The sequence below is a fragment of the Bombus bifarius genome, unplaced genomic scaffold (assembly GCF_011952205.1).
Source record: "Bombus bifarius isolate JDL3187 unplaced genomic scaffold, Bbif_JDL3187 scf7180000007990, whole genome shotgun sequence".
Classification (NCBI taxonomy): Eukaryota; Metazoa; Arthropoda; class Insecta; order Hymenoptera; family Apidae; genus Bombus; species Bombus bifarius.
In genome coordinates this window covers 1486363-1500243 of record NW_022884371.1, presented here as the reverse complement: position 1 = coordinate 1500243, position 13881 = coordinate 1486363, and the positions used below count along the sequence as shown (strand labels likewise).

Sequence of the window (13881 nt, the reverse complement as noted above, 5' to 3'; positions counted from 1 at the left end):
AATTTATAATTCTGTAAACATTTAATTTCCTTCGTTCGTTAATTGGAATTGTAGAAAATTTAATAATATTTGAAGATCTTAGTTTATTTTTTATGAATAAAAGATGCATATTCCTCCAATTCTTCATTTTCTATTTTTTATCTCGAACGATAAAAAATTCGTAAATCTTACAGTATGGATCATGAAAATTGTAAGAAGTCTAGAAAACGGATATTAATGTTCACGTGATCAACGTACCTACTGCATCAAATTGCAATTCAACGGAGACTAGTGGGAGTGCCTAGACTGTATTTAGTCGGCGTAATAGTTTCTTTAACGACCTAATCAACGTGGCTGCCGTAAACTCTAATTACCGGTTAAACTGTGCGTTCGCAGCGAGATGACTGTGATTTCGTCGTTGAAGCCGACCTTTTGGATGTGCCATGTGAGAGTTTATCATGCTTCGCTTTGGCACTGTATTATACTCAATTTTGCCTATTTAAAATAAAAAAAAATTAAAATTAGAAATTTCAAACTTTGCTTATTCCTTTTATTACTTTTAGCATTAACTATATCTTCCATTTTGAAATTTTCTTGCTAATTAAAACATTTATAAGTATTATTACCTGGTGTACAAACAATTACAAGTGTTCAATATCTACAATGACGATGGTGTCATAAAACTTTACAGCGTGTTTCTAAGAAATTCCTAGTAAAAAACGGAATTTATTACTTTGCGATACAATTTCTGCAATCTCCATAAAAATAAATTTAAGTTACAGTTAACAATTTATTACTGATTCATAATAAAAAAAATGAATTACTACTTCACATGTCACAGCATCTTCAAATCTTCATAAAAATGTATTCGAGTTACTAAAATGTAATTACCAATTACTCTACTTAAATGTACAGAATACATATAAATTGCAGGAATATACAAAATCTTCAAAGTAAAGTACTAGGTTGTAATATTTAGAGAATGAAACAAATTTACATTCCATTTATTTACACAGGCAATCTGATCATTACTAATTTACTAAATAACTAAACATTTCTCACAGAAATAATTTCCATACATCTTTATCCTAAATTTCATTTTCTTCCTTCGTTTATTAAACTCGATAGATAGCTATAGCTAGGTTACATAACAGCAGGGCCACCCGGCTAGTATCGCGTTTTGGACAGAAACACAATGAACTCGTTAACACGGCCGATTGTTCGCATCCAATTTCAGCGGCTTGTTCGATTGCGTAACGTTGGTGTGTCCATAGGCAGACCAGTAAGATAATAAAGAATCTTTGAGAAACGGCGGTTCTTGGGAGTGCGGTGTTACGTCAGACGCTAACCAGCATTATCCATTTAATCTGATAAATGACGTCGAGTTAATCAGGCAATGGCGAACGGAACGCAACGCGCCTCCGGATGCAAGGCACGTACTCAACGCGCGTGATCCTCGTCCTCGGCTGGCTTTTCTCCATGTCGCTGCCGTCCCGTCCCATCTTGCTCCTTTGCTTTGCACCGTGACCTATTTCGACCAGATGCGAAGGTGAAGAAGAAAACAGGCGAAAATGGAAGGGAAAGAAGTGACAGAAATCAGTAAAACACACGTACATTACGAATAATGGCTCTCGAGATGACTCGTCTCTGTAATTTGTGTTTCGTGGGTTGGTATTGTTAGATGATCTTTGATTAATGAGAATGTAGCAAAGTTTTTTTCCAGGGTCGTCTTGCACAATTAAACTATTGTTGTTAATGAAATTTTTACAAGTCACAAAATACCTGGTATTAATAAATAAACGATAAAATTAATAAACGAAGAGAAATATGATATGTCTTCCTTTGTTGATTTTTCTGATCTCTATGTCTATAACTCATAGTGTGTAGACATATTAATATTATTAATTATTACATTATCGTGCAAGAATCCCATGCTGATATTTAGTACAAATTATGAATTCTTCCCACTGCTTTTATTTACCGCCTTTTATTACCAATCTATTATTTTACTCGCATTAGCTGTGCTTTAGAATGTAAAATACTATGGTAAATATAACTTAAAATACCAGGTTTAAAAATCGAAGTTATACGGCTTGTATGACTGCACGAAGCACTTGTAGTAGACGTCGTACTTTAAGATTGTTGGGTTAGGTTGATATATCTACACCGGTGATAATTTCGAGCAATCTTCGTACATATTGTGTTCGAAGAGGTGTAAATGCGTCCATTTAGCAGAACAACAATTCGATAGAAACTCCACAGATGATTTTCATGAACTGACAATGGTTGGCAGCCATAATGTATTTTCATAGTTTCAAATGTGTTGTACAGTATGTATGTATATGGAAAATTCGATGTATGATGGTCCATTTATGTGCACTTGCTTGAGTTGGATGATTTACGGTTTCAGGAAAATGTTCTTCTAAGAACTGTTATTTCATGTCTTTGCCACTTTGCTTTTTATTGGCCTACACATCTTGTTTGGAATTTTTCTGGAAAATGCAATAAAATGGAATATAGCTTGGAAGTATATAGGAACAGAAGAAGTAACCTACACGTGCAGGCCTCAATAAGAAAGATCAATTGATTTAGTCGCAAGAGACAATATCATAGATATAAACTTTTTATCCTTAAAATCCGTAATGTCGTCAAAACTGCCAGGAACCAACTTTTTCCGATGTAGCAGGCGTTCGTGTCTGCGAGAACGCAGCACCACCTGACAACCGAAGACGCATTGCGATTGGTCGAGTCGCGGGCGGCCAGCCAATCGGCTGATCGCTTTGGTATGGCGCGTTGTGCCGGTTACCGGCTTTCGCACTGGTTCGGCTGCTGGCCCGCGGCTGGTTGGCTCGCTAGAAATTGCGCGCAAAGCGAGAAAAAGGCAGAGTGAGTAGCGTGTGACTTCGCAAGATAAGGACGAACGTGAATCGCGATCGCGACGAAGACAAACAACTCTCTTCTATATACTTCTCTTATATATATATTTCGTTCAAACAAAGATAGAAACGAACAGAATAAGAAAAAGAGACGCGAATAGAGTGGAGACACGCGTGAAAAGAGCAAAACGAGGACAAAAGTAAATAGCGACGAAAGAAAATGGACGTGCAGGCGACACCGGGAGACAGAACGAGAAAGAGAAAGAACGAAGGAACGCGTGTGTGCGAGCGACATGGTACGACGGAGGAACTGTTCGAGAGAGAAAGAAGCGGGAGAGCGCGAGAAGGACACGTCGATGAAAAAGGGGGGCACGGTGGTGCGGTGCCGGCTGCCTTCGGCGAGTCGACAGTTTGGCGTTCGGTGTTGCTAGGCGCGAGGGCCACTGTCAGTGCCAAGGCGGCAGCCGGCAACCTTCTCGTGCGACCGCGAATCGTGCCACCTTTTTTCTTTATTTTTCTCGCTTTCGCTGTACATCCGTTCCTCGCAGTTTTCCATTAGAACGACTGGTCCCGCGACATTTTCGTTTTTTCCTCATTGTTTCTCACCGAACTAATGCTCCTATAGAGGATGCATTTTCGAGACTGTTCCAACGGCGAACCGGCACCCGGTCTCTCTGGGTTGCCTCTCTTTGGCAGCACTGCGTCGTCGTCACCGTGGTGGTGCTGCGGCTGCGTGCGTGTGTGCGTGAAAATCCCGACCAAGAACATGGAGACAGGCGAATTTCAGTAAAGTGACGAACGATCATGGGGTGTTCGACCATCTTCCTCCGTGCCAAACGATTTCGCCATTCTATAGGAATACCGCTTTCGATGGAACCGACCAGGTACAGATCAGATTATCTTGTGAAAGTTACGAGAGCGGGATGGAATTTGAACGGTACACGCATCTCTTGCAACAAGTTAATAAATTCGTTATATGTTACAAGCTGCTAGCTTTCGTAAATTGAATTTGTAAATAAATATTTTGAAACTTTGATGATTTTTCTAAATTTTCATAGCAATATGCTGTACGCATGTACATTGTATAAATGATTTGGAAGGGCCAATGAAATGCGAGATATTTAGCGTCCTGTTAAGCTAAGATTCCATCCGGCTGTTATTCTCTTTTTGGTTTAGTTTTTATTATTGGATAAATTTATTTTAGTATCTATGTGTATATATATACATTGCGTTTTAACAATAGAATTGCAAAATAATTTTCTATAAAATAAATTTTAATACAGAGGTATGTAAAATAAGCGAACATATGAATTATGGAAGTGCGGAAAGTAATTTACCACGTGTTGCATACCGAATCCTGTCGGAGAAAAAGCGCATAAAAATTGCGCTTACATTCAAATACTAATGCGACACGGTTCTGTTGAATCTTATCGTCAAAAAATCTCACAACGTTTTCATGTTTCGAACCGTTTCACGTGAAATAATAGGCAACGCCAACTCACATGAGTACAACGCCAATGATAAATCGTTTCGATTTCATCGAACTTGTTGCGTCTTATCTCGCTTACGTTTGATAGTTGCTGAACACGCATTCGGCCAAAAACTTTTCAATACCACGGGTCAATATATGTTCGATGTTCGAAAAATACATTATTTAGCAGCATAAATAAGACTATATGTACATTATCTGACATAGATATATTACGTTACTGATCGACTAGTTATCGAAAAAGTAAACAAGATATCGAATTACGATCTGTCGCAAATGCCTAGAAACGAAGCATAAAAATAGAACAATCATCGTTGCCACGTTTCTAAAAAATAATTTTTTATCTATAACTAAACAAATAACATTTTTGCTTTTGTATATTAATTGTAAGGTTTTTTCGTTATTCTTCGTGTTATTAGATTAATACTTTGTTTCATCAACATTAATATAATATCGTGAAATCATTATGAGATTCGAGATGCAGATGAATTCGATTCCGCATCGTTGAGTTGGCACACGTATGTATTTGCGTGGCACACATGCGCGTTTACTCTTGAAGCTGCAGAAAAGTGTGAGCGGAAAATATGCGTCGTTAGCGTATTATAATCTCTTATTCTCCTTTGAATCATTCTGAAGACTTTTTAAGTGTTTCAACACTTATGGGTTCCCATTTGAAAGGTTATGTTTTTTTTATAAAACTTAGTTGATATTCTAATTTTAGTCTAAAACTTTTAGATTGAAGATTAATAAATACAAATTACGTACAATGTTCCGATATCTTATATTCGATATAGATAATGCTTACTTGAAATCATAGAAACTAAAAATCATGGAGCAAAGAGTTAAGGAGAACGACCATATAAATCAAGTGACGGGTTTTACGTACGCGGGATGAAGCTGCGCAAACGTATGCGCAGTTCACATCTCTGTGATCGATGCTCGAATTTTTAGTGCTATTTTTCCATTCCAAATCTATCAGCACCGAAATAAATATTAACGTTTTTTTGGATACAATCGGATACAATTTTACTTTAAGTTGGTGTCGTCGAACGTATCTCGCACAAAGAATTTCTATACACGATACGACTCAACGATTTAAAATGTCAACCGTATTAAATATGTTGTCAGACTGGTATTATCTAATCAGCCTTATTAAAACGTAAAGATTATTGTTCCTTCCTTTGATTCTTCTATATTCGAGATTACTAAATAATCACTTCGTGTAAGGACGAATCGACTGAAAATTTGTCTATTTTTAAATTTCTTTCTAATTATCATATCTTTGTTTGTATGTATTGTTAAAACAATAATTATCGACCTATACATAAATCTTATTTCTATGAATTCTAATAATCGTGTTTACAATTCTAGGGAAGTTTTCTTATCATCGTATCGTTTATGTAACTTGTTACAAATACGAAATTTGCAACATTTGCAAACAATATAGTTCTCGATAGGGACATTTACTTGACCTGTAACAAATGTCGTCTCTTGTGTCAGCTGAAATCAATTACATATTTACCATGACCCTTTTATATCCATTCTCTTGTTACTCTGTCATTTTTAACATCCAGTTTGACTAACGATTATTATATTTCTTTTTGCCTCTAAGTTATGCTCGTAATTTCTCCTCTGGCTATTACTTTCTGCCAATCGAACCCCGATCAAAACCGGTTCTTAAATTTCGAGTCATTACAAAGCATGTATCTGTCCCACTGTTCTCTCTCTTTTCGCCTTTAGTGCCCTTTCAAACTCTTCTGTACGGTTCCATGGTCAAACACACGGAGTTCCAACTCTGATAGTGCGGCCTGGCTCAATTTCGTGGCGTATTAATTAATCGGAACGTGCTTCGACAGGCGTCGGTAAAACAGTTCGCGGATCTATCCGCTGGACGACGTTGTTCCGTTTTGCAAAGAGTATGTGTCAATAACAGGAACTGCCCTAAAGGAGAAACGCGTTTCAGTTTAACAATGACGACCCTAGTATATAAGCTCTCTTTGTGCGTGTGCACGCGCCAATGCGAGAGATCGTGTTTCCGTGTGGAAAAGGTCAAAAGATCGTCGAGAGGAAATCGTGTTACTGGCAATTAATCAATGGACAGACGTAGACGCGGCGATCTGCCGATTGTATAATACGAATTGATGACTCTTCTTCGCGAATCATGCTGAAAATCCATTTCTCTTTTTAGAGAGAAGTTAATTCCATATTTATTTCATATTCAAATATAAATTAAAAGACGTGGAACTAAATATAAATTTGGAAATTCCAAAACTTAGAAAATTGTAATTTATTTTTCAACTGAAACATTTGCATTCGACTTTAAAAATTACTTTTTGTAAACATTTTATATTTTATGCAAGAATTTGGATCGAATCTTCATTGGCTTTGGCATTTGGCTTCATAAAATACTTAAACGACTTCGTAAAAATTACAGTATCCGTAACGTTATAATAACTGTTGCTTAATTCTTAACAGATTAGCGAAGAATTCTATTTATCGACAATCAAGAAGAAAAGCCAAGAACCATTTTTATGCGTTCAAAAATATTGTGACAATGATGTTTACATCCATAGAAATGGTAGTAGTGAGGTTTACACTGTATCGGTTTCGCAAATAGTTAGTTGCAATACTGGTAGGACACAAAAACAGTTCAACAACAAAAAGAGTTCCGTGAAGTCAAACACGTTAAAGCCACTTCGACGGCTAGGACAAATGAAGTGCTTATCGTTTCTCACAATTTCTCTCAATAATTCCTCGCTGGATCTAATGAAATTTTTTGCTGTCTCACCATTCTTGTCAGTCGCAATAATTTCTCCTCCTCTTCTATACGAAGAACATTTTTCAGTTAAATGTTCTTTTCTCCCCCCCCCTCTCTCTCTCTCTTTCTTTCTTTCTCTTTATCTATCTATCTATCTCTCTATCTTTCCCCTCTTTCTCTCTCTTTCATTTTATCTTTATCTAGTCTCAAGAATTTTATTGTCGCGTTTTTAGCGACAATTAATTCCGCGGAATAAATAAAAGAATATTGCTTATTATCTTGAACCGTTTGAAATAGCAGGACAAGCAGATCAGTAAACGTTTTAAGTGTACAATACTTTTTCTCCAACAGCTAAGAAATAGCTGAGGGATTAATAATTTTCTGCTTCTTCGTTGCGGCGTGCATGCTTGAGGAAATAACGGGGACTTGATGCTTTCGAATTTAATTTCTTTTCCTTATTAAATCATCCAACAAACAGTAAATCTTCTTTAATTCTTCGCGGTCCTACAGTATTATATGGAACATTTCGTTCCATTCTTTTGGCTTTTAGAATAGAAAACGTTAAATCTCTCACAGTGAAACTTTGTTAATTTAATCAAATGCGCATAAATGTTAATTTTGAAAATATGCAAGTATTAAGTTATTGATTACGAAAATATAAAAATGTAATTATTAATTACGGATAGATTCTGAAAGCGATTTATCGAGTATAATTAATTTAATAATATTCAAATTTCCATTGATCGAATATAAATCAACAGACTGCAGATACTTATGCAAATTCATGTTTTTATACAAAAAATGGAGATTAGATGGAAATCGTTTACATCCTCTAAGCACTATAGTAACTAAGTTACACATGCTATTTTCTATATTTTATAAATACATAAAGTTCTACAGTTTATAAATCGTTAAACAGAATACCAAGTATGAAGAGTTAACTTGTTTCCCCCGCTATCAAAATTTTCATTTCATTTACTACTTAAATTTCATTTGCCAATTATTTCCGAATACCACACCCCCATTGATCCATTATCATCAAGCGAAGAATACGTCATAATTCTCTCTATTCTCCTAGACACAACAAACATACATAATGACCAGTATCAAAACTTGTTCCGCGCGTAACGATCACGTAACTATCCGTGCAATCACGATATTGCCAAGTCCGTTTCACACCTGGGAGCCCGTTTTCTATCTTCAACTTCATTCTGAATGACCCTCGATCGTTCAATCTGAAAATATCTTCGCGAAAGGACTTCGATATGGCGGCCAATCGAATGAAGAAAAAGAAGCGAAAGAGAGAAAAAAGATTACTTTCGACGAACGACCGACCGGTCTTTCTGTGTCTCCTTCAGCCAGTCGACCTTGAAACCAGCTGACAAGCCGAGGAAGAAGCAGCTATAGGATCGTTGGAAACGCGGGGGAGGAGGGGGGATTGCGCAATGCTTCGAAATACCATGACATCGGAACGCCCATTGTCGGACACCCTGCCACATCCTCAGGGTTCCTCTTTGTCTCGGCGAATTCGTAACGAGGAAGAGGATGAGCGAAGGAGTAGATAGAAAAAAAAAAGAAGAAACAACAAGAAAAAAGGAAACGTACAAGCCGACGCGCGGTTGCCTCTTCAACCCCTCTTCCACTTGTATATCTGCTCTTTATCTTCCTCTCTTTTTCACTCGCTCTCTAGGTCTCTTTGTATCTTTCGCAGGCAGAATGTCGGCCTGTCCGACGGATGAATTTATTTTCGTACACGCCTTTCGACTTCACCGACAAGAGATTTATGCGAGAATCGCGGTCCGTGGTGAACTTTTAAGCGCACCGGGGATTATTCATACCCCGCGGTTGCTCGATGAGGAATTAACGACGGGGGACGTGTTCGTTTTTCGGCTAAACGCGGAGGGGCTCGTGAAAAAATATATCCTCTATATTTCTTCTCTATTTCGTATTTTCGCCGCTATTCTTTTTAGTTTCCTGATTTTCGTGAAAGCGTTTTTCGAGAGCGAATCGTAAACTGCATCCTCCTCGCACATATACAGAATGTACTATGATATGTGAAGCTCAGAAGCAAAACGTACGATGCCATTGATATTTTATTAAAAATAATACGTAGATCAGAGCCTTCTTGCATAATAATTTACCAGTTGGTATTAGTGCATTAACAAATTACAGGTTGTAGATTATATTCTTTGTAATTTTACATGAAATGGGAAAAGGTGATCCGTAATTTGTAAACTTTGTTAAATTTCACTTGATTTGGTAACAAACCTATTACTATTATACAAAACAATTTATTAGTGCTAGTATATTAGTAATTTCTGATTCGTAATCTGTAAAATTTAACTAATAATATAAATTTAATTACGTTTAAAATTACGTTCTGTAACCGCGATACTCTGGCTGAAATAACTACTTTCACAGGACTATAATTTTGGAGGAGGCTCGACAGAAGTATGTAAAAAATATTCGCTGATATTCAAAATGCACAACTTTTCAAGCACTCTGAATTCCTTTTTAATCACGCAATCGCGAGTCGCGATGATGAGTCTGCGATTGCAAACCCTCTAGCGGCAAAATGAACAGATATCGAAGTTTCGGGGCAAGCTGCCTCTTTTAATCTCCTCTTCCATTAAACTTCGTTAAAATTGAAAACGAAATGTCTAGACTGGTGAAGTTGAAAAAATTTCTGTTATGAAAGTTCTGAAAAATTTGTCATTAACGTTAGAAAGAAGAGTGGGAAAGCTTTCGAGGATTTTTAATACAGGAATTTCGCCTAGTTGGAATGAATTGGTAGAAAGATTCACGAGGTTCCGATAATTCGTTACGTGCGATCGACCTTCGACTCATCGAGTGGCTTCGCTGATCGTCAGTTTGGCTGACGTGTTCTGTTCGATGTATGCTGTTTTATTAAATCGATCAGCAAACGTGCCCACCTCCCTTTTTGTCTTTGATTTCTATACGACGCTGCGACGTTGCCGTCGTCTAACTTCTTCTGAATCATCTTGTTGCCTATCTTCTATCGTAACGTATCCAACGGCCATGCAAAGCTATTCCGAAGATAAATATTTCACCTCTGATTAATTATTATTATCGTATAATGTATTAGTACATTGTATTAAAGAAACATCTTATATGTAAATTATGTGATTCTTTAAGTAAGCTTTGAGTACAATGTTACTGAATAAGATGGCAACTGCATTCATTAGAGGGCGCTGCAGAAATACATTGACAGATGTAAGTACATTATTTGGACATCTATTCGTTACATTTATTGAAAGATACTACAAGCTTCATCTTATTTAGTGTTTTACGTTGTAAGCAGGATCTTATACATTTATGGGGAATTTAAGTGCGCAAAAATGTGCAGAATGTACAAGATACTAATATTGATAACCTATAATTTGTGGCTTTTAAAATTTTACTACTAATAAGGAATACTAATCCTACAGCCTGCGTGCTACATTCGTAAAGACAATTATCACTTTAAAACGGCGCCAAAAAATCGAATAACACCGTATAAACCACCGATACATTCATCAATAACACATAACCTTAATACCGGACCGATCGATACGATGGATACTGCAAACTTGCAAAAGATCGCTAAAATTCCACGGGCATCGTAGTGAGCTAATTAAAAAGTTTCCTATCCTTGGTTCATCCTCGATTAGAAGTAAACAGAAAAAGAGAAGGTCTTCTTGCTCTTAATTGATACTCGAATAACTCCCGATCTAAAGACAGAAACAAAAACCAAACTCAAAAAAGTGAACCCTATATTCTACGTATCCAACAAAACAGTAGAAAACAAAGAACGCAGAAGAACGAGCAAAAAAAACACGAATGAAACGCGTAGATATATGCGTAGTGTGTATTTGATCGTCGTGTAGCTGGAATTAAAAGCTTCGACACAGAGGAGAAGAAGCGAGAAAGAGAAAGACAGGAAGGCTAACTGTGCGCGAGAGTAGCGGGGGTTGGAGATGCGTCACCGGGAGGAGCGTGACTACCACCCTCGCCCTCCGTGGCTCTTTTGAAGGTCAAGGTTTCCCGCCCCTCTCCCTGTGTACGTGTATACGTGTACATGTACTTGTGCACATGTATATGTGTGTGCGAGCGTGGCAAGAGGATTATGAGGGGGTAAGAAGGGAGGTTGCAGGCGTAGAAGTGTTGGTGAACGAGGACGTGGCGAGGGGTAGATTGAGGTGTGCGTGGGTGGTTGGGGGTGTGTGCCAGGGGTGGCGAGATCCCGGTGCCCAGTATTTATAGCGCTTGCGAACCGGTCGATAGCGGATAGCGACACTGCGCAGTTGGGAAGCCCTCGTACCGAACACCAACCCTTCTCCCCTCTTCCTTTCCTCAATTCTGTCCTTGTCACTCTCGCTGTCTCTGTCAGCAGAGCCTAGCTTCGCCACCCCGTGTTCACCCTTTACCCGACCTCTTACTTGCTCGACCACCCCTTTCGCATCAAGGCTTTTTACTCCCTTTTTCTTGTGTACATTTTCTATCTTGCTCATTCTTTATTCGATTCTGTACATATATTTGGTTTTATCAGTCTTCTCTCTTTAAACTTAATTTTTTTCTCCTTTCCTTTTTTCTGATGGTAATACGGAGCAATAGGAGAAAGGGAAAAAAGAGGGATGACTTTCCTCCGGGATATTGGTCATGGGTATGTACGTGGTGGGATGTAGTATACTCTCTCTCCTCTCTTCGCTCCAGGGGACGCGGAATGGTCGATATTGATATTGATTGGAAGTTTTTAGCGGCCGATGGTTTAGAAATTGCGCCTTCCCGAGCGTCAGAGGAACGCCATGGGGATCGTATTTCGCCCGATGGATCGGGTAATCGCGTGACCTACCGAATGTTTTCAGGTTTCCTACAAGTATCGCCGTGCAAGATCTATTCTGTTTATCTCTAGTTTTTAAAACCCAAACGAATATCTTTGGCTCTTGTCTTTTCTTTCTCCTCTATTTCCTTTTTTGTAATCGCGGTAGCGTTTACTTGAATTTTAATCAATCAGGGGACCACGTTGTAATTCGTGGGATAGGTAATTATTTTGTACCAGAAACACTTTCGAGCTATTTAACAACAAAAGAAGCTTGTTCAATGTTAATAATTTCAATCGCAATTATCATAACTCATTAGCGTGTACGTATCGCTCTATTTCTGGAAGCTAGTTTATTGTTTATTTTATTAGTTTTAATATAGGATTATTTCAATTATTTTCTCGCTTTGGATATTTTTTCTTGGTTGACCTAATTCTTTCGTTATTAGGTTTATTATATTACAGAGATTAACGGTGCCTCGTAATATACGAGATTAATTACTCTGTGTGAAGTTCAGAATTAAATTATAAAATGATAGAGCTTAAATGACTCAAATACCCTTATCCTCACCCTGTATCTCCTTTGAGACACCAAGGTGGGAAACGCTTCCGCTACGCAACTCAGTTCCCGGAAATACATGTTCTTAGCCAACGTTAGTGATCGTGTAAACTGTCCATTCCACGCGTATTCTAAGTATAGGGAGCTCGGGTCTATTTTCGCGGTAATTCATGATGTACGATATCGGAAAGTAAGCGGTGACTGGTAACGCTAAATAAAGGCGACCGATTATCGAGTATACTACTATTAATAAGAATCATTCGACTCGACGTTAATTGAGACTCCTACGTGTACATTCATTGGCAGAAAAACGATTAATAAGCTGGAGGGGTGGAGATAAACGACGCAGCTAACGAATCACGAACATCAATTTGCCAATCAGATTTTTCCGAAAAATTGAATCTCCGACTCCTCGACGCAAGTATTGATCATCGCGGAGGACAATCGTGAGCAATTGGAGTCTGATTGAAAGGTTAGTTTGGTTTTGATTAACTGTCCTATTGCGTCCGCTTATTCCTTTTTCCTTTCGAAAACTATTTGCATGAGCAAGATAACGATAGAATTTTTATCGAACTAAAGCGATCGAGGAGAATTCAAAATGTTTTAGGAACTTTTTTAGAAACATTCGAGAGAGTAAGGGAATTATAAAATTTTAGTCGCTATAAAAATGTCGAAGACAATTAGACATATCTGTTATCTTCCGCCGTAAAAAAATTCGATACCAAGTAAAGGAACTAAAAACAAGAATCTGGACAGTTAAAAAAGAAAGGAGATAACAGAGTACAGTTAGATAAAGAAACTTGTCTGGAAAAAGGTACGAGAAAGCGACGTATCAACTGTACCTGCCGCAGAGAGTAGAAAAGAGAGAGTACGTGGAATGATGGAAGATGACGAAGCAGCGGTAGAGTATGAGTGAAACAACGAAGAGGAGAAGAGGGAGGTCAGAGGGTTGCTGAGCGCCGCCCCTCTTGTAGTGGGGAGAAAATCTATCGCCATCTTTGTTCAACCGCCGGGATACACAGGAGGGTTGGTACCCCTACTCGCTACTTTCACCGTGAACTAGGGAAAGACAGTCTTCTAAGGGGAAGAACAGACAAGAACAGAATGATCGTGTGGGCGTTACTGCAGAGGAAGATGGAAGCTGTTTAACGCAACAGAGAGGCAAGACGATGGAGATCGGTGGCTAGAAAGGAAGCATAAAAGAGGGATAGAGAGTGAAAAGAGGGTGTAAGAGGGACAATAGAGAGGGATAGCGTTTCGTGCGTTTCGTTGGAGAACTCCAACTACCGGCCGACCGTAAAGGTCGGCGTTGCGTTTTCTTTCTTCCTCTCCAAGTCTTTTTTTTTTTTTTTTTTTGTTGCTTTATTTCTCCCCTTCGTGGTCGTCTTTCGTCGAATCGTC

At 38.2% G+C, this 13881-nt stretch overlaps 1 protein-coding gene and 1 long non-coding RNA gene across 2 annotated transcripts in view; one reads left to right on the top strand and one right to left on the bottom strand.

Moving 5' to 3' along the window:
* The window catches only part of LOC117205462 (DNA-directed RNA polymerases I, II, and III subunit RPABC3), a 72394-nt gene that overhangs the window by 12451 nt on the left and 46062 nt on the right, over positions 1-13881 (top strand). The window lies entirely within an intron of this gene.
* On the bottom strand, positions 88-3151 carry LOC117205465. The gene is made up of 3 exons (XR_004487240.1): positions 606-3151; positions 238-474; positions 88-141 (listed from the first exon to the last, which is right to left on the bottom strand). It is a non-coding gene; the product is annotated as an uncharacterized LOC117205465 (long non-coding RNA).